The sequence below is a fragment of the Balaenoptera acutorostrata genome, chromosome 14, assembly GCF_949987535.1.
Source record: "Balaenoptera acutorostrata chromosome 14, mBalAcu1.1, whole genome shotgun sequence".
NCBI lineage: Eukaryota > Metazoa > Chordata > Mammalia > Artiodactyla > Balaenopteridae > Balaenoptera > Balaenoptera acutorostrata.
Genome location: NC_080077.1, coordinates 57,652,914 through 57,676,942, shown reverse-complemented (window position 1 = coordinate 57,676,942; position 24,029 = coordinate 57,652,914). Strand labels below are relative to the sequence as shown.

The window sequence follows — 24,029 nt, the reverse complement described above, 5'->3', positions numbered from 1 at the left end:
CAAAAGTTGCTGTGAGCTAGGGAGGTGAGGATTTTTATAAAATTACCTATGAAATTATACGTGACGTACAAAATGATATTCAGCAATAAGTAAAAGTTCTGATTTATTATTGTTTGTAGGCTATACTGTAGCGTCGCATACTTTCTACTATATCAATGTGTAAATCCTCATATTGTTTCATATTTCATGTACCTAATTTTCAGAATACATATTTATAGTGAGAAATTATATAGCATATAGTGTCTCCTAACTGGTTATATTTCAAGTCATAGTTTGTACACTGTGAGTGTTATAAGGGATGGTATACATTTCTTTTTGTGAACACTGATTTTCTCTGATCCATATGATATAGATAATGTATGTAAAAACAATGAAACAAATTTATTTTAAAATAACCCTGAATGGACAATCCAAAAAATAAGAAGAACAGTATTATTATAGTGGGTGCTGTGGTGCATTGATGGGATTCCCCTTCAGGACACAGGCACTTACTCCCTCAGCTGACTGCTCACAAATTGGTCCCTCCCCAGCAATTCCCCGGGGAAATGCCTAGTTCATTTGAGGTACAGAGGACAGTCCCCCTTCCACATTTTAGGGCAACTCTGAATGTAACCAATGGAACTGATTATTTGATACATACATACATACATCTAATTTCTACACTGGTTACACACCTGACAATATATTGATATAGTTTTGACTTTAAACAGCCAAATTTGTTTTATTTTTAATTTTTAAAAATTTACTCATGTATTTACCATTTCTGCTACTGTTCATTTCTTTTAGTATATCCAAATTTCTATCTGGTGTGTCCTTTTCATTTTATTGAATAACTTTCAGTCACATTTCTTTCAGTGCACGTTTACTGACAATCCTTTTTTCAACACTTTTTCTCGAAAAATGTTTATTTTGGGCTTCATTTTATTATAACTTTATTAAATTTTAATTGATGTATAATAAACTGCACATGTTAAAATTGTATGATTTGACCAATTTTGACATTCATAGAGAGACGTGAAACCATCACCACAATCAATACAGTAAACATTTCTATCATCCCCCCAAAGTTTCCTTGTGCTTTTTTCAATTCCTGCACAGCTCCCTGATAATCTCTGAATTACTTATTACTACATTTTAGCTTGCATTTTCTAGAATTTGATAGAAATAGAATTATACGTGGGTCCTATTCTTTGCTTGGCTTATTTTACTCAGCATAATGATTTTTAGATTTGTTTAGACTGTTATCAGTAGTCTGTTCCTTTTTTTTTTTCTGAAAAAGTTTTATTGTGCACAGCGGGGGAAGGCTCACTCCTTCTTGGCTGCTGCCTTCCTCATGGCAGCCGGGACATTGCTCAGCTTCTCTCTCTTCCTCTTGGCACGGATGTGTGTCCCCACCCTTTTCTTGATGAACTTGAGGGCCCGCTTGTCCTTGGAGACCTTGAGCAGCCATGGCCCGCCGCTCATAAGGGGTGAAGCAGCACACCTCCCGGATCATGTCCCGCACGAACTTGGTGTGCTTGGTGAGGCACCCGCGGCGGATGCTGTGCCTTGGCTTGCTCACTTCTTGGTCACCTTGTGGCCCTTGTTGAGGCCCACAGCCATGGGGTAGCACAGAGCTATGGCTGCTGCTCTTCAATGGCTGCCAGGGCGGAAAAGCCAGTAGTCTGTTCCTTTTTATTGCTGAGTAGCATTCCATTATATAGATATTCCACAGTTGACAAACAGATACCGGTGGGTGAAAAGCAAGAGAATCTTAGGACATCTTTTTTTTTTTAATTAATTAATTTACTTATTTTAACATCTTTATTGGAGTATAATTGCTTTACAATGGTGTGTTAGTTTCTGCTTTATAACAAAGTGAATCAGCTATAAGTATACATATAACCCCATATCTCCTCTCTCTTGCATCTCCATCCCACCCTCCTTATCCTACCCCTCTAGGTGGTCACAAAGCACTGAGCTGAGCTGATCTCCCTGTGCTATGTGGCTGCTTCCCACTAGCTATCAATTTTGCATTTGGTAGTGTATATATGTCCATGCTTCTCTCTCACTTTGTCCCAGCTTACCCTTCCCCCTCCCCGTGTCCTCAAGTCCATTCTCTAATAGGTCTGCATCTTTATTCCCATCCTGCCCCTAGGTTCTTCATAGCCATTTTTTTTTTTCTTTTTAGATTCGCTATATATGTGTTAGCATACGTTATTTGTTTTTCTCTTTCTGACTTACTTCAGTCTGTATGACAGACTCTAGGTCCATCCACCTCAATACAGATAACTCAATTTCGTTTCTTTTTATGGCTGAGCAATATTCCATTGTATATATGTGCCACATCTTCTTTATCTATTCATCTGTCGATGGACACTTAGGTTGCTTCCATGTCCTGGCTATTGTAAATAGAGCTGCAATGAACATTGTGTTACATGATTTTGAATTTTGGTTTTCTCAGGGTATATGCCCAGTAATGGGATTGCTAGGTTGTATGGTAGTTCTATTTTTAGTTTTTTAAGGAACCTCCATACTGTTCTCCATAGTGGCTGTATCAATTTACATTCCCACCAACAGTGCAAGAGGGTTCCCTTTCCTCCACACCCTCTCCAGCATTTATTGTTTGTATAGTTTTGGATGATGGCCATTCTGACTGGTGTGAGGTGATACCTCATTGTAGTTTTGATTTGCATTTCTCTAATGATTAGTGATGTTGAGCATTCTTTCATGTGTTTCTTGGCAATCTGTATATCTTCTTTGGAGAACTGTCTATTTAGGTCTTTTGCCCATTTTTGGATTGGGTTGTTTGTTTTTTTGTTATTGAGCTGCATGAGCTGCTTGTAAATTTTGGAGATTAATCCTTTGTCAGTTGCTTCATTTGCAAATATTTTCTCCCATTGTGAGGGTTGTCTTTTTGTCTTGTTTATGGTTTCCTTTGCTGTGCAAAAGCTTTTAAGTTTCCTAGGTCCCATTTGTTTATTTTTGTTTTTATTTCCATTTCTCTAGGAGGTGGGTCAAAAAGGATATTGCTGTGATTTATGTCATAGAGTGTTCTGCCTATGTTTTCCTCTAAGAGTTTTATAGTGTCTTGCCTTACATTTAGGTCTTTAATCCATTTTGAGTTTATTTTTGTGCATGGTGTTAGGGAGTGTTCTAATTTCATTCTTTTACATGTAGCTGTTCAGTTTTCCAAGCACCACTTTTTTTTTTTTTAACATCTTTATTGGAGTATAATTGCTTTACAATGGTGTGTTAGTTTCTGCTTTATAACAAAGTGAATCAGCTATACATATACATATATCCCCATATCTCTTCCCTCTTGCATCTCCCTCCTTCCCACCCTCCCTATCCCACCCCTCTAGGTGGTCACAAAGCACTGAGCTGATCTCCCTGTTCCAGCACCACTTATTGAAGAGGCTGTCTTTTCTCCATTGTATATTCCTTCCTACTTTATCAAAGATAAGGTGACCATATGTTCATGGGTTTATCTCTGTGCTTTCTCTCCTGTTCCATTGATCTATACTGGCTCCAGGGTCTTGCCACTGGTATGCACACAGCAGTGAAGGTCAGTGACAGGAGCCAGGCAAATGACAGGAAGTGCACAGCTGTAGAGGCTATTCCCCAATGCAAGCACAGCAGTGTAGGTCAGCCACAGGGGTCTAGAATGGCATCTTTCACTTGTGCAGCCACAGAGGCTGGGGCTGGCTGCCAGTATGGATCCTGGGCTCCAGCATGAGGTGAGGGGGGAGAGTGAGGAGGAACTGAGGTGGCTAGTGTCTGCAAACACAAAATCTCACTGGGGAAAATCTCAGTGTTAAAATCTCCAAGAGTTTCCACGATGGCTATACTGGCCCTTGGTTTCTTAGGCAGTGAGAGGAGGCCATTGGGAACTGCAGTTACTCCTGCTGGTGGCTGATACTATTTGACCCTGCCCTTCTTTTCTTCCTTATTCCAAGTCATCTTTATTATATCTCAGCTTTGCAGTTTCTGGGTGAAGTAAAAGTTGAAGCAAGTTCTTTGTACAGTGCCCCCAAAAGCTACAGATGTTTGTTGCTCACCCCACTCTTGCTTTCCTGGCTTGGGGAACTCTTTTGAGCCATGGAGTTCCCTCTTGGCATTGAGCAGTACTGGCCTGGGTAAAGAAATGATGCAGGCAAAATGAAGCTGTTCTTCTTTTCCTTTTAGTGCAATTATTCTCAGTTTTTTTTGTTCCACTGTGTTGCTGAAGTTTCTTAATTGGACTCCTGAGCACTCCTGGAGCCATTTCTGTTCATATATAGCTGTCTAATTGTTGATCTTTGTGCAGGGATGGAGGCTGGGGTCTTCTATCTTTGGTGATATTCTCAAAAAATGATCTTCTTATTCATAAATGAAAATACGGCTGGGCATTCCAATTATTTGCATTTAATACAAAATAGTTCTCATTTAGAGTACTACATTTTATAATATTTTATAAACATTCCTACTCAAACTACAAAAGCACACAAGGAGGAACACAATCTAACATAATAAAACAGCATAATTCTGTACTTTAGAGTCTCTAAAATATACATTAAACTAGTTAAAAAGTTTAAAGTTCTCCTACTTCACAATCGTTATGAAATCTCATCATTGTCTAAATCTTAAGTAGATAGCAGCCAGCCATTATGTAGCATATGGGATTGCTATGGAAGTCCATATGCTTTGTAACAGTTGGTGTTCAAACGAAAATGTGTGAAGTCAAATAAAAATGTGGTCCAGACAACAAAACCTAATTACCATCAGCATCAATCTGCAGGCTTTCTTTCAAACTACCTATATAACTTTTTCTGGTGCTTTATAGATCTTTGGTAAAACCATTTTTGACAGACTTATAGATTATAATAATATAACCTTCCTTTTTGAAAAACTAAAATTAAAGATTATAAGTATAACTTTTATTCTAGTTTTAATCAACTGATTAATAAAGATGATAGTTTCCTTCTTCTCTAAAAACTATCCAAAAGCCAAAAGCAACAAGATAAATACAAAAAAAAAAAAAAAAGAGCCATCATCTGTGAGACTAGGAGATATCTGTATTTCAAATGCATGTGTGTATTTATGTGTACATTTATGTATCTTTGCAAGTATGCGTGTAGTTCAAGACTGTGGGAAGACAGAGGGAATATTCATCGCTAAATACATAAATTAAGTCAAACAAAAACATTATTCTTTAAATTAATAGCAGAATCCGAAATTAAAATCTAATACTACCTCTTTGGAAACATGAAAACATATATGCAGGCTAGATGGCTATATTTCCTGAATCAGATTTTGGTATCAATTCTTGAGAAGGAGGAAAGGCAGGGTTATACAGGGAATCTTATAAACAAAAAATATATGTATTTTCAAGAAGCTTCTGACTGGAGAGGAGTGAAGATGAAGAGACATTCTCCATTGTGACTTGTCTTTGTGAGTAATATATGCTGACCATGAAGACATAAAACTTAAAAGAGCCCACACTAAAGAGTAGGTCAGAAGAAGAAATTCTTTCATTCTGAAAGTTATCTTTATTCCTATTCAGATATGAATATCCAGAAAATAATTTGTTCAGAAATCATTAATATCCTTGCAATAAAATAGGAATTAGTTATAATAATATGTGTATTACAAGATAAAAGAAGAGGAAAAATCATGGCAGTGGAAGAATATAAGTAAATGTGGCATAGGGGAAATGAAAATTGTGACTTAATATATTGCCATCAATTAAAAAAGTATTGAAACAATCTCCTTTATAAAATAAGGTTGTAAAGATGAAATAGCAGAATATTCTGAAAAGTGTGTGTGTGTGTGTGTGTGTTCTGTGTGTTGTGTGTGTGTGTGTGTGTGTGTGAGATAGAGAGGACTGTGAGATGGCAGAGTTGCAAAAAAAAGATGCCTACAAAGAATGAAAGCAAAGTTAAAAGCTGCACAGGGACTTCCTGGTGGCACAGTGGTTAAGAATCCCCCTGCCAATGCAGGGGACACGGGTTCGAACTCTGGTCCAGGAAAACCCCACATGCCATGGAGCAACTAATCCTGTGCACCACAACTACTGAGCCTGCGCTCTAGAGCCCATGAGCCACAACTACTGAGCCCATGTGCCACAACTACTGAAGCCTGCACGCCTAGAGCCCATGCTCCACAACAAAGAGTAGCCACCACAACGAGAAGCCCGCATCAGGTATATAAATTCTCCATACTAATATGTATATTTTTCAAGGAAATAAAGTGTGATGAACATTAGTTAGAGCCAATTTAAATATTAAACTCCCTGGTATTTCACAATGGAAGAGAAATGTTTTCATGCACCCATGAAATGTGCATATAACATTGATCATTATTTAGACTACAAGGAAAATCTTCATAAATTACAAAAAATGTTTTAAAATTACAGATAATACTCATGTCATAATGATATCAGATATGAAATTAATTTAGGTGAAAAAGGGGACTTCCCTGGCGGTCCAGTGGTTAAGACTTCACCTTCCAATGCAGGGGGTGGGGTTTGGCTGGTCGGGGAGCTAAGATCCCACATGCCTTGTGGCCAAAACACCAAAACATAAAACAGAAACAATATTGCAAGAAATTCAATAAAGACTTTAAAAAAAATCTAGGTGGAAAAAATGCTGGAAGTTGAAAAACCTAACACCTAGAAATTAAATATGTTAATTAACACACACAAAAAAATACATTCTAAGTTTCAAGATAAACTTAAATCTCAAATAGCAGAATATATATGGAAAAGAAAAAGAAAGGAAAAAAATGTAACCAGAACCTTTAAATGTATCATTTAAAGCTTGAGTTTCCTTATTTATTTTCACTTTGGATGATCTGTCCATTGGTGAATGTGGGGTGTTAAAGTCCCCTATTATTATTGTGTTACTGTCCATTTCCCCTTTTATGGCTGTTAGCATTTGCCTTATGTATTGAGGTGCTCCTATGTTGGGTGCATAAACATTTACAATTGTTATATCTTCTTCTTAGATTGATCCCTTGATCATTATGTAGTGACCTTGTCTCTTGTAATAGTCTTTATTTTAAAACCTATTTTGTCTGATATGAGAATTGCTACTCCAGCTTTCTTTTGATTTCCATTTGCATGGAATATCTTTTTCCATGCCCTCACTTTCAGTCTGTAAGTGTCCCTAGGTCTGAAGTGGGTCTCTGTAGACAGCATATATACGGGTCTTGTTTTGTATCCATTCAGCCAGAATATGTCTGTCTTTTGTTTGGAGCATTTAATCCATTTACATTTAAGGTAGTTATCAATATGTATGTTCCTATTACCATTTTCTTAATTGTTTTGGGTTTGTTATTGTAGGTCTTTTCCTTCTCTTGTGTTTCCTGCCTAGAGAAGTTCCTTTAGCATTTGTTGTAAAGGTGGTTTGGTGGTGCTGAATTCTCTTAGTTTTTGCTTGTCTGTAAAGGTTTTAATTTCTCCGTCGAATCTGAATGAGATCCTTGCTGGGTAGAGTAATCATGGTGGTAGGTTTTTCCCTTTCATCACTTTAAATATGTCCTGCCACTCTCTTCTGGCCTGCAGAGTTTCTGCTGAAAGATCAGCTGTTAACCTTATGGGGATTCCCTTGTATGTTATTTGCTGTTCTTCCTTTGCTGATTTTAATACTTTTTATTTGTATTTAATTTTTGATAGTTTGATTAATCTGTGTGTTAGCGTGTTTCTCCTTGGATTTATCCTGTATGGGACTCTCTGTGCTTCCTGGACTTGATTGACTATTTCCTTTCCCACATTAGGGAAGTCTTCAACTATAATCTCTTCAAATATTTTCTCAGTCCCTTTCTTTTTCTCTTCTTCTTCTTGGACCCCTATAATTCGAATGTTGGTGTGCTTAATGTTCTCCCAAATGTCTCTGAGACTGTCCTCAATTCTTTTCATTCTTTTTTCTTTATTCTGCTCTGTGGTAGTTATTTCCACTATTTTACCATACAGGTCACTTATCTGTTCTTCTGCCTCAGTTATTTTGCTATTGATTCCTTCTAGAGAATTTTTAATTTCATTTATTGTGTTGTTCATCATTGTTTGTTTGCTCTTAATTCTTCTAGGTCCTTGTTAAACGTTTCTTATATTTGCTCCATTCTATTTCTAAGATTTTGGATCATCTTTAGTATTATTACTCTGAATTCTTTTTCAGGTAGACTGCCTATTTCCTCTTCATTTGTTTGGTCTGATGGGTTTTTACCTTGCTCCTTCATCTGCTGTGTGTTTTTCTGTCTTCTCATTTTGCTTATCTTACTGTGTTTGGGGTCTCCTTTTCGCAGGCTGCAGCTTCATAGTTCCCATTGTTTTTGATGTCTGTCCCCAGTGGCTAAGGTTGGTTCGGTGGGTTGTGTAGGCTTCCTGGTGGAAGGGACTGGTGCCTGTGTTCTGGTGGATGAGGCTGGATCTTGTCTTTCTGGTGGGCAGGACCGCATCTGGTGGTGTGTTTTGGGGCGTCTGTGGCCTTATTATGATTTTAGGCAGCCTCTCTGCTAATGGGTGGGGTTGTGTTCCTGTCTTGCTAGTTGTTTGGCATAGGGTGTCCAGCGCTGTAGCTTGCTGGTCGTTGAGTGGAGTTGGGTCTTAGCATTGAGATGGAGATCTCTGGGAGAGCTTTCACCATTTGATATTATGTGGAGCTGGGAGGTCTCTGGTGGACCAATGTCCTGAACTCGGCCTTCCCACCTCAAAGGCTCAGGCCTGACACCCGGCCAGAGCACCAACACCCTGTCAGCCACACAGTTCAGAAGAAAAGGGAGAAAAAAATGAAAGAAAGAAAGAAAAAAATATAAAGTTATTAAAATTTAAAAAATTATTAAAAATTAAAAAAACGTAAAAAGAAAAAAAAACAACACAAAAAAACTGTCAGACAGAACCCTAGGACAAATGGTAAAAGCAAAGCTATACAGACAAAATCACACAAAGAAGTATACACATACACACTCACAAAAAGAGAAAAAGGAAATATATATATATTTTTTTTTTTTTAAAGGAAGAGAGCAACAAAATCATTAAACAAATCTACCAATGATAATAAACTCTAAATACTAAACTAAGATAAACATAAGATCAGAAACAAATTAGATGCAGAAAGCAAACCCCAAGTCTACAGTTGCTCCCAAGTCCACCTCCTCAATTTGGGATGATTTGTTGCCTATTCAGATATTCCACAGATGCAGGTATATCAAGTTGATTGTGGAGATTTAATCTGCTGCTCCTGAGGCTGCTGGGAGAAAGTTCCTCTTTTCTTCTTTGTTCACACAGCTCCTGGGTTTCAGCTTTGGATTTGGCCCCGCCTCTGCGTGTAGGTCGCCTGAGGGCGTCTGTTCTTTGGTCAGACAGGAGAGGGTTAAAGGAGCAGCAGCTTCGGGGGCTCTGGCTCACTCAGGCTGGGGGGAGGGAGGGGTACAGAGGAGGCGGGGTGAGCCTGCGGCGGCAGAGGCCAGCGTGACGTTGCGCCGGCTTGACGTTGCCCCAGCGTGAGGCACGCCTTGCGTTCTCCCAGGGAAGTTGTCGCTGGATCACGGGAGCCTGGCAGTGGCAGGCTGCACCGGTTCCTGGGAGGGGCGGTGTGGAGAGTGACCTGTGCTTGCACACCGGCTTCTTGGTGGCAGCAGCAGCAGCCTTAGTGTCTCATGCCCGTCTCTGGAGCTCCTTTAAGTGGCGCTCTTAATCCCCTCTCCTCGCGCACCAGGAAACAAAGAGGGAAGAAAAAGTCTCTTGCCTCTTCGGCAGCTCCAGACTTTTTCCCGGACTCCCTCCCGGCTAGCTGCGGTGCACTAACCCCTTCAGGCTGTGTTCACTCCGCCAGCCCCAGTCCTCTCCCTGGGATCCGCCCTCCGAAGCCCAAGCCTCAGCTCCCAGCCCCGCCCGCCCCGGCGGGTGAGCAGACAAGCCTCTCGGGCTGGTGAGTGCTGGTCGGCACCGCCCCTCCGTGCTGGAATCTCTCCGCTTTGCCCTCTGCAACTCTTTTGCTGCGCTCTCCTCCATGGCTCCGAAGCTTCCCCCCGCCACCCTCCTTCTCCACCAGTGAAGGGCTTTCCTAGTGTGTGGAAACTTTTTCTCCTTCACAACTCCTTCCCATTGGTGCAGGTCCCGTCCCTATTCTTTGTCTCTGTTTTTTCTTCTTTCTTTTGCCCTACCCAGCCAGGTACGTGGGGAGTTTCTTGCCTTTTGGGAGGTCTGAGGTCTTCTGCCAGCATTCAGTAGGTGTTCTGTAGGAGTTGTTCCACGTGGAGATGTATTTCTGATGTATTTGTGGGGAGGAAGGTGATCTCCACATCTTACTCCTCCGCCATCTTGAAGGTCTCCCCCTAGGGCAAAGTTCTGACTAGGGTGCTGTTGAACATAACAAAATGCAACAACTAGACCAGAATCTATGAACTTTTTGAGAAAATAGCGTTGCCAATACTCACCAGACTGAAAATGCTTTAATTGTACAAGAAATAAAATAAGGGTCTCTTACTCTACTCGAGCAGGAGACATGCTGTCCTTCAGGAATGGCCTAATCCCCAGCCTCCAATAATAGATGATAGGTAAGTAGGTACATAGATAGATAAATATTTATTGTAGAATTTTTGTAATATGAAAATATTGGAAACAAACTGGTTAAATAAAATATGGGGTATGGTTCAATATTGAATGTTAGGAGTGGCTGAAAAAATGAGACATCTCTATAAGAAAGGACATACAAATTTACCAAAATAAAATTTTCAATAAGAAATCAAGATGCCATATTTGTGTGCTAAATGTAATTCCTTGCTTTCTTCTGTAACCTGCTCCTGAAAATATGTTGCATAGCAAATTTTCAAATAACATGAGCCTGTAACCCATGATTAATGAGTAAATAATAATGTACTATAGCACATTCAAAAATTGCATTAGTACATTTCTTACTTTTGAAATCCATTTCACTTCATTCTTTTTGATCTATATACATATATCATTAAACTGTGAGCCTGTAGTATATTATATAAACTTTTCATCTACAAAAACAGTGATTTAAACCCAAAAGAGTTCTAGATAAATCAAAGTTGAGTTAACAATTCATTTTTAGTATTTGAACGAGGCCAATGTGACTAAATCTCATCTTTTTATTCCCCCACAGCCTATTACTCTCATGGGTTTAGAAGAGTAAGCTTTTAGCCTGAGACAGCTATTAAATAATCCAAAATAGAAATACTGCTACACAGACATTAGAATTTTATGCTACTACTAATATTTTTTATGCTAGGGATATGACCTCATCCCCATGTAGATACCAAATTTTTCAACCTAAATAAAAATGTTGAAAAATCTTATCAGGCCCGTGATTATGGGGTGTCTTCCTTCTTTCATCTAGTTAATGAACAAGTATAATCATTGTGCTAGCAAACCTGTTTCCCTTTATCATTGACCCACAACTATACTGATTTCCAGCCTCATTTTAGTAAAATGCAGGAACAAGTTGGAATTCTAGATGATCCAGTGAGTATAAACAGAAATTATGTATGCCACTTCATAAGATTCTTCTATGTGTGATCTTTATACTTTTTTTTTTTTTTTTTTCACTATCTTCATGCAGAGCAGCATGGGAAACTTAGACGGCACTTCTTGAAATGGCAGAACTACAAAATCAAGGGAGCTGGGTGCTCAAATGATTGCTTGCAGGAGGGACAGTCACGGATACAGAACACCAATTTTGGACTTCATTTGAGTGAGTGATAAACTTTTATCATTTCTGATTGATTATACGTTTTGAGGCTTGTTTGTTACAGTTGCCAGCTTGAACTAAACCATCATTGAATTGGAAAGCATACAAATCCACATGATAGAATTCTGTTCTTTGGTTTTATTCCTTACTAACTGACATGCAATTACAAATTAAAAGCAGTATCTGAAGCTGGCAGTTAGATAACCAGTAGAGTCTTTTATTTGAATTACCTTCAGAATTTTCTTTTTTAGTCTACAACCACAGAAGAGTTATTATTTCCTGTAAAGTGTTCTGTTATGCTGTGACTTTAGAGACAAGTTTTAACATGCCATTGTTTTTGTCTATTAAGACAAGAAGGTGTTATTTCATACCCAAGCTCAGGGATAAAGTTTAGATAACATTTGGAGGAAAAAGTTATAGAATTTTAAATGATTAAAAATGGGTCAGTGGAAGAAATGTGTTTAGTCTCATTTAGAGTTTCAGAACTCTTATATACTAACTTAAATATGTAGTTCTCACTTTTAATAGGCAAATCTGTTATTTCCTTCCTCTTTTCTCAAAGTTTTTATGTAACCCCCATACCAAACTCGAGTCATGTGATTCAGGATGAGTAGAGACCATACCCAATAACAGAAAAACAGTTGCAAACAATATGCATAACAATAACAGCTAATTAGTTTTCTTTTTAAAAAGCACTCATATATATATGCCTGGCATACTCCGTATAGCAACTTGAGATTAGGCATTATTACTGTCACTAAACTAACTGTCCAGGGTAAGCTGCAGAGCAAAGTTTTGTACTGAGGTAGTTTTGTACTAGATCTTTTCAACTTTGCAGTGAACTGGCCATTTAGAATAATGTGGTTCATCTTCACCATAATTTAGTTATTTATTTGGGTGGTTTTTGTCATACTTTTGGATCTCAGGACACTTTTACACAATAATTGGTGTGGACCCCAAATAGCTTTTGTTTATTTGGCTCATATCTATCAAGATGTATCATATTAGAAGATAACACTTAAAAAACAGATGTTTCATAATTCATTTAAAATAGCAAAAGAAATTATTAATGGAAATGGAAATATCTTATTTTTTATAAAAATCCTATATTTTCCAAAACAAAAATTAATGATTAAGGTGGCAATCTTTTATAATGCTTCAAATCTCTTTAATACCTAGTTTATTAGAACACAGCAGGATTCTCAAATCTGCTTCTGTATTCAGTCTGTTGGAATATGTTGTTTTGTGTATGAAGAAAACCTGGCCTCACTCAAAAATGCACTTAGAAAAGGGAGGCACATTTATTAGTTTTCAGATGCTTGTGACATTCTTCTTGTATACTATACCATAATTTGATAAGTGGTATTTCCTTAAAAGTTAGTTGCAAAATGAAATCAGAAGCCATATCAATGACAATTTTATAATCTGTTATATTATAATCTATTGGTCTGTTTTGCACTTTGAATCGGTCTTTTACTCATGTGTGATTTTGTAACATTGTATTTTTGTCAGTTGGAAAATATTAGTTCTTGCAGTTATGTAGATCTGCCAAAGTTGATATATTTTATGGTCAATAATCAAAAAAACCCATTAATTAACATTACCATCAGTTTTGTCAGTATAGTCCTTAAGTATCCAGAGCTCTTAAGTTCATTGCAGCAGTTTTTCAAAATTTTTCAACTCAAGTTTTACCTTGGCAAAAACCTACCATCATCATTTGTTTTCCTTAAAGTAACCATTTATTTGGAAGAAAATTATTGTATAATACCCAATTCTGAATAATAAGTGTTTTCTTCTGTCAGTAATTCTTTAAATTAAAAATAATATTTCATGAGAAAGGCAGCTGGTTCTTTTCCCAACTAAAGCAATCACAGTAGTACTTTTCCTGCAGACACCGTGGCATTTTGGCATGCAGCAGAAGTGCTATATGCAAACTTCTCATTACATGAAAAAATATTTTAATACGTGTGTCCATTTTTGCATCTAAAAAAAATCTCCTAATTCCTGGATATATAATGGAATATTACTCAGCCATAGAAAAGAGTGAAATTCTGCCATTTGCAACAACATGGACAGACCTAAAGAGTATTTTTCTTAGTGAAATAATTCAGACAGAGAAAGATATATACTCTGTTATCACTTATATGTGGAAACTTAAAAATAAAACAAACAAATATATGTAACAAAACAGAAACAGACTCACAGATACAGAGATCAAACTAGTGTTTAACAGTGGTAAGAGGGAAGGGAGTGAGGCGAGAGTGAGGTACTAAACTAATAGACACGAACTACTATGTATAAAATAAATAAGCAACAAGCATATATCGTACAGCAGAGAGAAATATAGCCATTATTTTGTAATAACTTTAAATGGATTACAATCGATAAAAATATTGAATATTGTACACCTGAAAATGATATAATATTGTAGATCAACTATACTTTATTAAAAATACTTTCACAGAAGGTAAAAAAGAAAAGAAAAATATTTAAGTAACACAAATAGTCAAAGAAATACAAAATGACATAAAACTGGTAAAATGTTTTAACTTAATTTTTAAAAATTTAAACATAGTTACATGTTTGTCAAGGGTGGAAGATTAATAAATATATATTAAGAATATAGAACTATACAACATTTCTTTTCCTTACATTACACATTGAGACATAATTGACATGGACAGAGATTTACTTATAGGTGTGTAAAATTTCAAAATATCTCCTATATATTAAGATGTATAATACTTATGTGCATAACCATTTAACTGTAAATAAATAATTATATGTTTATTGCCGAAAATAAAACTACAATATTATCAAAAATCAAAATTATTAAAATTAATTACCTTCCCTTTTTTCATGTTTTATCTTTTCCTTTGCTTTTTTGACACTTTCCATCTCCAATTACTTTTTTTTTAATATATTTATTTTATTTTTATTTTACTTTTGGCTGCGTTGGGTCTTTGTTGCTGCATGCAGGCCCTCTCTAGTTGCAGCGAGTGGGGGCCACTCTTCGTTGCAGTGCGTGGGCTTCTCATTGTGGTGGCCTCTCTTGTTGCAGAGCACAGGCTTTAGGCGCATGGGCTTCAGTAGTTGTGGCACGCGGGCTCAGTAGTTGTGGCTCATGGGTTCCAGAGCGCAGGCTCAGTAGTTGTGGTGCATGGGCCCAGTTGCTCCACGGCATGTGGGATCTTCCCAGACCAGGGCTCGAACTTGTGTCCCCTGAATTGGCAGACGGATTCCCAACCACTGTGCCACGGGGGAAGCCTTCTCCCATCACTTTTATGTTCTGTAGATTTGGTAAGTTTCCCATGACTATGGTTTTGAGAAAATCATTTGGTCTCAAACTGTTGTCTCTGCCATGAGTTTTCAGAAGCTTATCTTCAAAGTAAAAAGATCATATTCAAATAATTTGTCATCTATTCTGTGTAGTGACATCTTTTCTTGTGGCATGCAGTTTGGAATTCCTTACACACACTTTAAGGGGAGGACTTTAAGTTAGAAAACAGAAAAAATTGGTTTAATGTTTCAGATATTGCCTATTTTACTGGTTACAGCAAAATCCAAGTTGTAATGCTCTAATTTGGCATTAAATTCAACTGGGATTTCAAGCATCTGCTACAAAGTCATTTTACAATTATGTCATTTTTATAAAAAATAAAGAAAATTCTATCAATTAGTATGCTATCAAAATCTTTGTCTTAAGGTCTAAAAGGTCTTGGGACACCTGGATAACAATATAAAGAAGCAAGTAGACTCATATTTCATACTTTTTTCATAAATACGTAGTCTAGACAAAAAGAAGTGTAAATATTCACTAGAAAATAAATCAACTTTTAATATAATAGAAAAATAAGAGGGAACACTTACATAGTTGTGATGATAAAGTCTTTGAAGGCTCAAATTCTAGATACCATTAAATTAAATATTAACAAATTGGTCCATATTTTTAAAAATAAATATTGTTTTAGGGAAAAAGAGTCAGTGCCAACTTAAAATAAAAAAAAAAGAAATATTTTCAAAGAACTGAGCCAAAGAAGAAAAAAATTATTTAACTGCTTTTTAGGTAATGATAAAATATTTAGTATTTTATTATTAACATTTATTAAGTGCTTCTTTTCTGCCAATCTTTATTCTAAGTGGGTTGAATATGTTAATTCATTTAATCTTTTATAGAGGAGAAAAGTAAGGTACAAAGGGTTAATTCTTATTTCCAAGATCTTAAAGTATTGTTTGGAGGTTAATAGAAATAAATTCAAGATTGGATTCTTCTTTGGTAAATTTAAAGAATATTGTGTGTGTGTGTGTGTGTGTGTGTGCGTGCACGTGTGTGTGTGTGTGTATACATATATATATACATATATGCATATATGTGTGTATATATATATATTTGATTGTGAAGACTCTTACCTGAAGCACTCTTTGAAATAAGTTAAAATATATATATATATAAAAGCAATTCACGGAAAAGTATGAACAATTGTTTGAACCATTGTAGTAAGATAAATGTAACAGAATGGCAAGTAGTTGACATTTTCCACATAATCACACATTTTTAAAAAGTCAATAATATTTATTTTAACATTAAAGATACGGCCTAAAAGGAAACTGTCATGGTTATTTTTGGGATCATAAAATGAGGCAACCTTTTAGAAGGCAGTTGATAATTACACTCAAAGTGTTTGTAAATGTATATTCCTTTCTCCAGAAATCCTACATCTATAAAGATACCCTTCTTATAAAGAGAGAGATAGTAAATGTAAAGTTCTTTGAAGTTGGATGGATATGGAGTCAAGACTAGATAAACATGTTTATTTTTGATAAAAACAGGTAAAGTTGTTTCTTTGTGCCCAGGGGGCGAAAAGAAGAGTAGGTATAGGTATTGACTTTGAGACAGCTAAGACATCTTCCTTCTGGGAAGGCCTTTTCTCTTTTACTTTTTAGAAATTAAGTATAATAGTATGAAAATTTTGCACTGAGAATAATGTCATCTACTTTTAACATGTGTTTGTGTATATGGGTGTATCCATGTGTGTTGTGCATATTTTGCAAAGTCTCAGATACAAACTATGAAAAAAATAATACAAATATGTTAGTAGTGCTGTTACCCAAAAGGTTATCACTTTTGCAAAAATCTCTTGTGCCCAATGTTCATTGAACCAAGATAAGAAAATTTCGATGATGATGACTACTTAAGCCTACAGTCTTCAGGGAGTGATTCTGTGTTATGCCTGAATAAAGGGTTAGAGGCAAAGCCATTCGTCTCTGCTGCCCTCTCGGATAAAAACAATAGACTAATATTCACTATGTTACTCATCTCTACCAATGAAGCTTCTTCGAGAACGCTTGCCAGCAGCGAGGAATGTTATCCTCTCTATTAACCATCTTTGATAAAGCACTGCTTCAGGGCCATAGTAATCATCAGTAAATGATGATCAAGTCTTCCAACTGTACTGAGGTACAAACCCATTAGATACCTTTTATGAAAGAACTGCAGCTGGTTCTCTTTCTGTAAAATTATTAAATATAATGTTTTCATTTTTTAACTAGTTTAATATGGGGTTCAACAAGTATGCAACAATAGCTGGATATCGCACATACAGACCATTCTACATCTCTGTTAATTGAGAACTTAGTGTTATATAGAACTTATATTTTGTTATTGGACTACTTTTGCCACTTAATTGCCATTAAGTAAATTTAACAGTTTGCAATTTGATTTCTCATATTAAAACATGCTTTATACTGTTTCCAAGATACCTATAAAATATAACTATAACTAAAGCATATAAAATCTTCCTATTTTTTCTTGTTTTTCCTTATCATTGCTGAATTTCACCTCAAATTTCATGGTGCATTGAATTACCAAGGGACTAGAAAAAATAATTTTTGGAGTCATAGATTTATGCAAGTATGCCACTTTTCACTTTCTCTTCAGATATCCAACTTCTTTATTCTTAATACACCAATCAAATAATATAAATTATATATTATGTATATTATGTTATCAGATCATACACCTAGCCTGTAGTCTCCTTGTCTTGAAAGTGTGTGTTAAGACTCTCTCCTCCTTTATACCTATTTAGATTATCTCCTGTTTCCCTAGATCACAGCTTCAACCATGACTATCTCTACCTCTACTCTCCATGCTTTGCTTTGCTAAGATTACATACTTTATTACTCTAGGGAAGAAAACAAAGTTATATCTCCTATATAAAAATAATTTTCTTAGGCAACAGTTACTAAATCTAGAGAATACAATATATAATATCATAACAACTATGTTTGAATCATCAGTTATCTCTTCTTTTATTGTTTCCCTATGCAGAGATATGTCACAAATAATATATATTAAACTTTGGAATCTGGAAATTAAGTCATCTTTATAATTTGCTAAAACAAGAGTACTCCATAGGCACAAACATATCTAAGGTAATAAATGTGTAATGCCAGATGCGACCATACTATTAATTGCTGCGTATATTTAGTCATTGTAACTCAATTATGTTTAAATCATTATAATAATATAAATAGAAATCAAACAAGTACTTGTTTATCTTTAGGAATTTTTACATCTAATCAGAAATAATTATCTCATTTTTTTCTGCTGGGTGTTTTTTTTTTTTTTTCCTATCTCTTACATTGAATTTGCTTTCTTCTTTTGAATGTTCCTGTTTATTCGTACCACATCATGTAAATGTACATGTGAATTGATGTCTTTGTAGTTTCACATGCTCATGCTACAACTGATAGACATTGCCTTAATCATTGTAACACTCTACTGCCCAACCCTTATTCTAATCAGGTAGCATTCAGATACCTGATCTCTCCAATTTATAATGAAACAGTGTTTCTTATTTCCAGAAAATTTCATCACTCTATCCTTTTTTATAGTGTTCTTATTCATATAATTGTGTCTTAAGTTTTAAGGTACATACACATATTGATTTTAATTTTTCCAAAAATGTACAGGTTGTTCTACGTTAAAATGACCTGTAGCTGTAGCTTTATATTATATTGTATATTTGCTCCTATTTACTTTAAGAGTTCAGGAAGAATTGTGAACTGTGAAATGAGTCTTTGAAGAGAAGTGTTCTGCCTATCTAGATTACCCTATATACAAGTGTCTCCTAGGTTTGGGTAATGATTATTAACAAATAATTAGAAGCAAGGAAACCATGACCAATTTAGAGAATACAGGGTTTATAAACATTGCATAACAACAATGTATTGTTGGTTTACAAACTTCAGAATATATGATGTATAGTGTAAATCCAAAGGTAAATGAACAATAAATTAGAATTCATAACATTATACCAGGAAATAAATCAAAGGAATATAAGGGAATCATTTTTATTAAAATTCCAATAAAATTTGAAGCCCTCAAGATTTCTTCATAGCTCTTTGTAGGGAGGGATAAGTGCTTGATTTCTTTCTGTTGACTGAGCAATTGCATTCCTCATAAATGCCTTATGATCTTTTGATAACTCTCCTCATATAAAAGATGATTTCATTAATCACACATTTCATTATTTGAATTGCTCCTTATTTACATCTTATAGCTGACTTTTCCTGACCATATATTTATATTTAATTATCTCATGAGCACTATTCCATACTTGATAAGATTTTTTTGCAAAATTAATAAACAAATACATCAACATACGGAACATTTTCTTAATATCAGACTCTGAAAGGAGAGTTCACACATTCAAAGTGTTTTCTTCCCAGCATTAACTAGGCTCATTTTCAGATTTTACCTCCTTGGCGATGCACTAAGTTCCCTGCTAATATGCAGTTGTTTTTATTATCTGACTTTCTTGGTGTACCAATTACTGAAAATTGTGAAGAAAGTCCAGAAAATTTTAGAACAAAATGTTGTTTCAACTAATCCTGGCATAAGCATCAACAATGCTTGGGTCTAATGTTCTGAAACTTAAGCAGATCTGTGTCCAGAAGCTCTGAGATATACTTTATCAATCCATCCTGTGGATTGTAATAGAAATGTGTCTGGAATACTGCCTATCATTTAGTCCTTCCAAGTCATTCTGTTTCTAGGTCTTGAACTGGATAAAAGAGGTGCTTGCTTCATTCTGCCTTTGGTCTTGTGTAACTGTATTAGCATTCTATTGTTGCAATAACAAGTTACCAAATTTAGTGGCTTAAAAAAACCCATATTTATTATCTTCATTTCTGTAGGTCAGAAGTCTAGCATGTGTCTCACTAAACTAAAATCAAGATGTTAGCAGGGCTTGTTTTTTTTTTTTTTTCTTCTGGGAGCTTTGAGATTGAACCCAATCCCAAACTCACTCAGATTGTTAGCAGAATCTTCTCCTTGTGGTTGTAGGGCTGAGGTCCTTGTTTCCTTACTAAATGTCAGCTGAGGGCCACTCCTAGCTCCTTGAGGCCTCTGTCTGTTCTTTCTACAATGTCCCCTTCATCTTAGGGCCCATTATTGTGTGCTGAGTTCTCACACTTGGAATCACTCTGATTTTGCCTTCTATGCATCTCACTAACTTCTGCCACATCTCTCTGTTTTTGAAGGGTCATGTACCTAGATTGGGACCCCCTTGATAATACAGTATAATTTTCCTATTATAAAATCTTTAATCTTAGTGACATCTTAAAAACTTCTCTTATTACTTAGAAGGTTTTATTCTTTTTAAATTCAAATATAGAAAAGCAAATGGGAGAATTCCTTCTTTTGTTACTACAAGTCTTTTATAACATAAATTTGAAGTTTTCAGTTTTTAAGAGCACACTATATGAAATACTGCAAACTTTGTTATGCATCAGTGGCAAAATGTTAAGTCTGATTAGCCTCAGTTAAAAGTCAAATTTCACCCTACTCTTATTTATCTGACCTAAATATTATATACCCAAAATATATGTTCAAAACAAGCCTAGAAAGTACAGGGGCAATAAAATTGCAAGGAGATTTGGTGTGATGAGAAGAGAGAGAAGGAGAGAAGGAAAAAGTGATTTTCTTCCTTCTTACTATAGGAAGAAAATCATTACAATATGAAATTGATCAAATCAGGATAATGGCAAAGGATGAAGATTAATACCTATTTTGATGAACCAGTGAACAAGTATAGATTTTTAAGATTAATCTTATTAAATTTTCTATCTTCCACTGTTTATTCATTTAGTCAACCATCATATGCTGTATATTTTGAGGCTACAATGTACCAGATACAGTGATAGGCTTTGAGGAAAAAGATGAGAAAAAAGACAATCTTTCCCCCGTTAAAGTGGAGCATGCGTTCTAGTCTGGGACTGTCCATTAGGAGATATTTAGAGATAGCAGTAGAAACTTGGGGGAAAAAAAAGGATTTTATATACCTAAAGATATTGACACGATGCAGAGTGCAGAGTAGTAAATAGCACCATGGACAAAATCTTGAGGTAAACATCCCATTTTAAAGACATTCAGAAGAAAGGGGCACTGTAGAAAACAAGGGGAATATAGGTAAGTAGGAAGAGAATCAGGGTGAGTATTGATTGCAGAAGCTAAGTGTGGAAAGCATTTTACAAAGTACACTACATGAGCATCAGATTTAATACATGAAAATATTTTAAAACTCAAATATCAGAAAAGTTATGGTTAAATGGATGATCTCATATACTTTTGGTTGTATAGCCTCTTTGAAAGGCAACCTGCTGATATTTATTATTCAAAATTTCAAATATCAATCTTTTATAAATCTATAATTCTACTTTTGGTATGTGTCCTGGTGAAATGCTCATACATGGGCACAAATTCTTGAACAAAGATGATTCTTCAAGTATTTTTTGTCTTAGTAATTACTCAGTGTAAATGCTTGCCCAGCAAAAAAGGAATATCAAAATTAGCACTATCCAATGAAACCTTCTATGTTAGTGGATATATTCTATATCTGCTATCGAATACCTAAAGCTGCTAAGCATCAATATTTTTAATGTAAGTAGGTTAAAATATGACTTGAAAAAAATCATACATACATACATATACATAAACGTATTACTGGTTTAAAGCTTTAAGTACAGAATAATGCACATGTTGCGACATTATATGTAGTACATTTCTGTATGTGTGTATATGCATACATGTAAATTTTTAAAATATGTACTTAATAAATCAATTTGATTAAAGTAATTAATCAAATTACTTTATTAAAGTATTTAATATTAAAAACATTTGTATTTAATATTAAATTAAAGTATTAAATTTTTGTATTAAAGTTATTAATGGATAAAAATATTTAGTAAATATTTCATGTCATTAGTTTAGATTTTTTAAAATATCACATAAGTAAAACTTTACAATAAAGTTGATATAGCTTTACAAATATTCTCATAATTCAATTAGAACAATCATGATTTAAAATTATACTATGATGAATGTGATTTTTATGAATATGACAGCCTTTATTGCTTTTAAAAACAATAAGCACAGTTCCTATACTTATCTTATAAACCAACTTTATTAGAATTTATACTTTTCTATTGCTAAGAGAGTAGATCTTAAAAATTCTCACCACAAAAATGAAATGATAATTATGTGAGGTGATGAAAGTACTAGCTAATGCTAAGGTCGTCATCATATTGCAATGTATGTGCATCAAATCAACACATTACACACCTTAAACTTACACAATGTTATATGTCAATTATATCTCAATATAATTGAGAAAAAATTATTATTCCAAAGCTGGAAAAAAGGAATCTGTAATTTCCCTCCTTCCTATGTGAGTCTTGTTTTAATTCATTTTGAGGTAATCACTTCATATGGTTTCATATTTCATCATTTTTACATACCAAATTCAGACCATTCAAAGCCAATTCACATTTCTTCCAGATAGCATGGTAATTCTGTAATAAAATTCAGTGTAACTTCCACTGGATGAATTATCAGAATCTTTTCTCTAAAATGACTTGTGATTTCAAAATATTTTTCTTTTTGTTTTCTGACTAATCAGTCACTAGATAAAAACAATTAATAGTTTAATCATATTCCTCAATAGCTGAGTTATATTGTCTGATTACATAGTATTTTTCATGAAAATCCTTATATTCACATTATTTGTTGAAAGTATTTTTACATTTATTGAACATTTTCCAATTGGTTAAATATATGGCACAACTTTTAAACAAAAACTTAAAACCAAGAAAATTTTGAGCATCATTTGCCATTTTGAAAGTTCTAAACATATGTATTTTACTCAGATCTTATTCAAAGACTGAGAAGGGCTGAAAAATTTCAGGTTATATTATTGAATATTATAAGATATACATTTTTTGTAAATATTCCAAAGTACTCTTTTATGAGTAGTTTGAGCTATCAAGTGGTACTTAAATCATCCCAAGTTATTACACTTTCTGTTAATACTTGGAAATATTGCTTTAATTAAATTTGCAGAATGTACAAAATTACCTAAATTCTCAATAAAAAATTGATGTTTATGCTATCATCCCAAGTTTGCAAATAAAAATAGAAAACACTCTCCTAAATATATTTTATTAGATTTTAATTTTACAGCTAAAAATGAAGGGAGAAGTCACCTTTTAAAATCATTACAATTGTATAATAAAAATATAACAAGAAAGAGCAACAAAAAATCCTCCTCAATCCGAATCGTAAAATAATTTCATTTCTGATTATTCAAGGGAAATGTAAAACTTTCAGCATATTTATATTTTCTTAATAATTTTGAAGCTATTATTGCCAGTTTAAAATGAGAATATGAAATGTTTAATATGTTGGTTTGATTCATAAGGGACAGAAATAAATATATATATATATGGATGGTATCCAATATATGTTTATCTTCTTTCTATAAATCAAGAGTACAGAAGAATATTACTTTATGTAGATTATTATTTTAATTTTTAGAAATTTTCTATGCATAACAAGCTTAATACAAAGAAATAGGAAATGCATTAAATGCCATAACGTGTCGTTTTTAATTCCCATAAACACACAAACGGACCAAACCACCCTTAATTCCCTATACATCTAATCTTCTGTACCAACCCCGCTGTACTTACTCTTCCTTCAAAGACAAACAGCCAAAAAGGATGCTAAATAAACAAAAATTACTTTGTAATTCTTTATATAAAGTATTATACTTAACAGGGTATTTTTTTGACTGACTGGTTCTCCAGCTCCTACAGACAAAAGGATGTAGACTCTTACAATTTACTTAAACAATGTAGCCATTACTAAAATGTGCAAAAAGGAAATTCAGTTAAGAATGAAAGGAAGAAATAAACTGTCTTCATCTATAGCTGATATTGTCATGTATTTATAAAATCCTTAGGGAGAAAAAAGGTATTACTAAATAAGATGAGTAATATCCCAGACATAGGCATAAA

At 34.7% G+C, this 24,029-nt stretch overlaps 1 pseudogene; it reads right to left on the bottom strand.

Annotated features, from left to right (window-relative positions):
• Positions 1-1,305: 1,305 nt before the first annotated feature.
• LOC102997461 (60S ribosomal protein L36-like) lies at positions 1,306-10,465 on the bottom strand (annotated as a pseudogene).
• Positions 10,466-24,029: the final 13,564 nt, after the last annotated feature.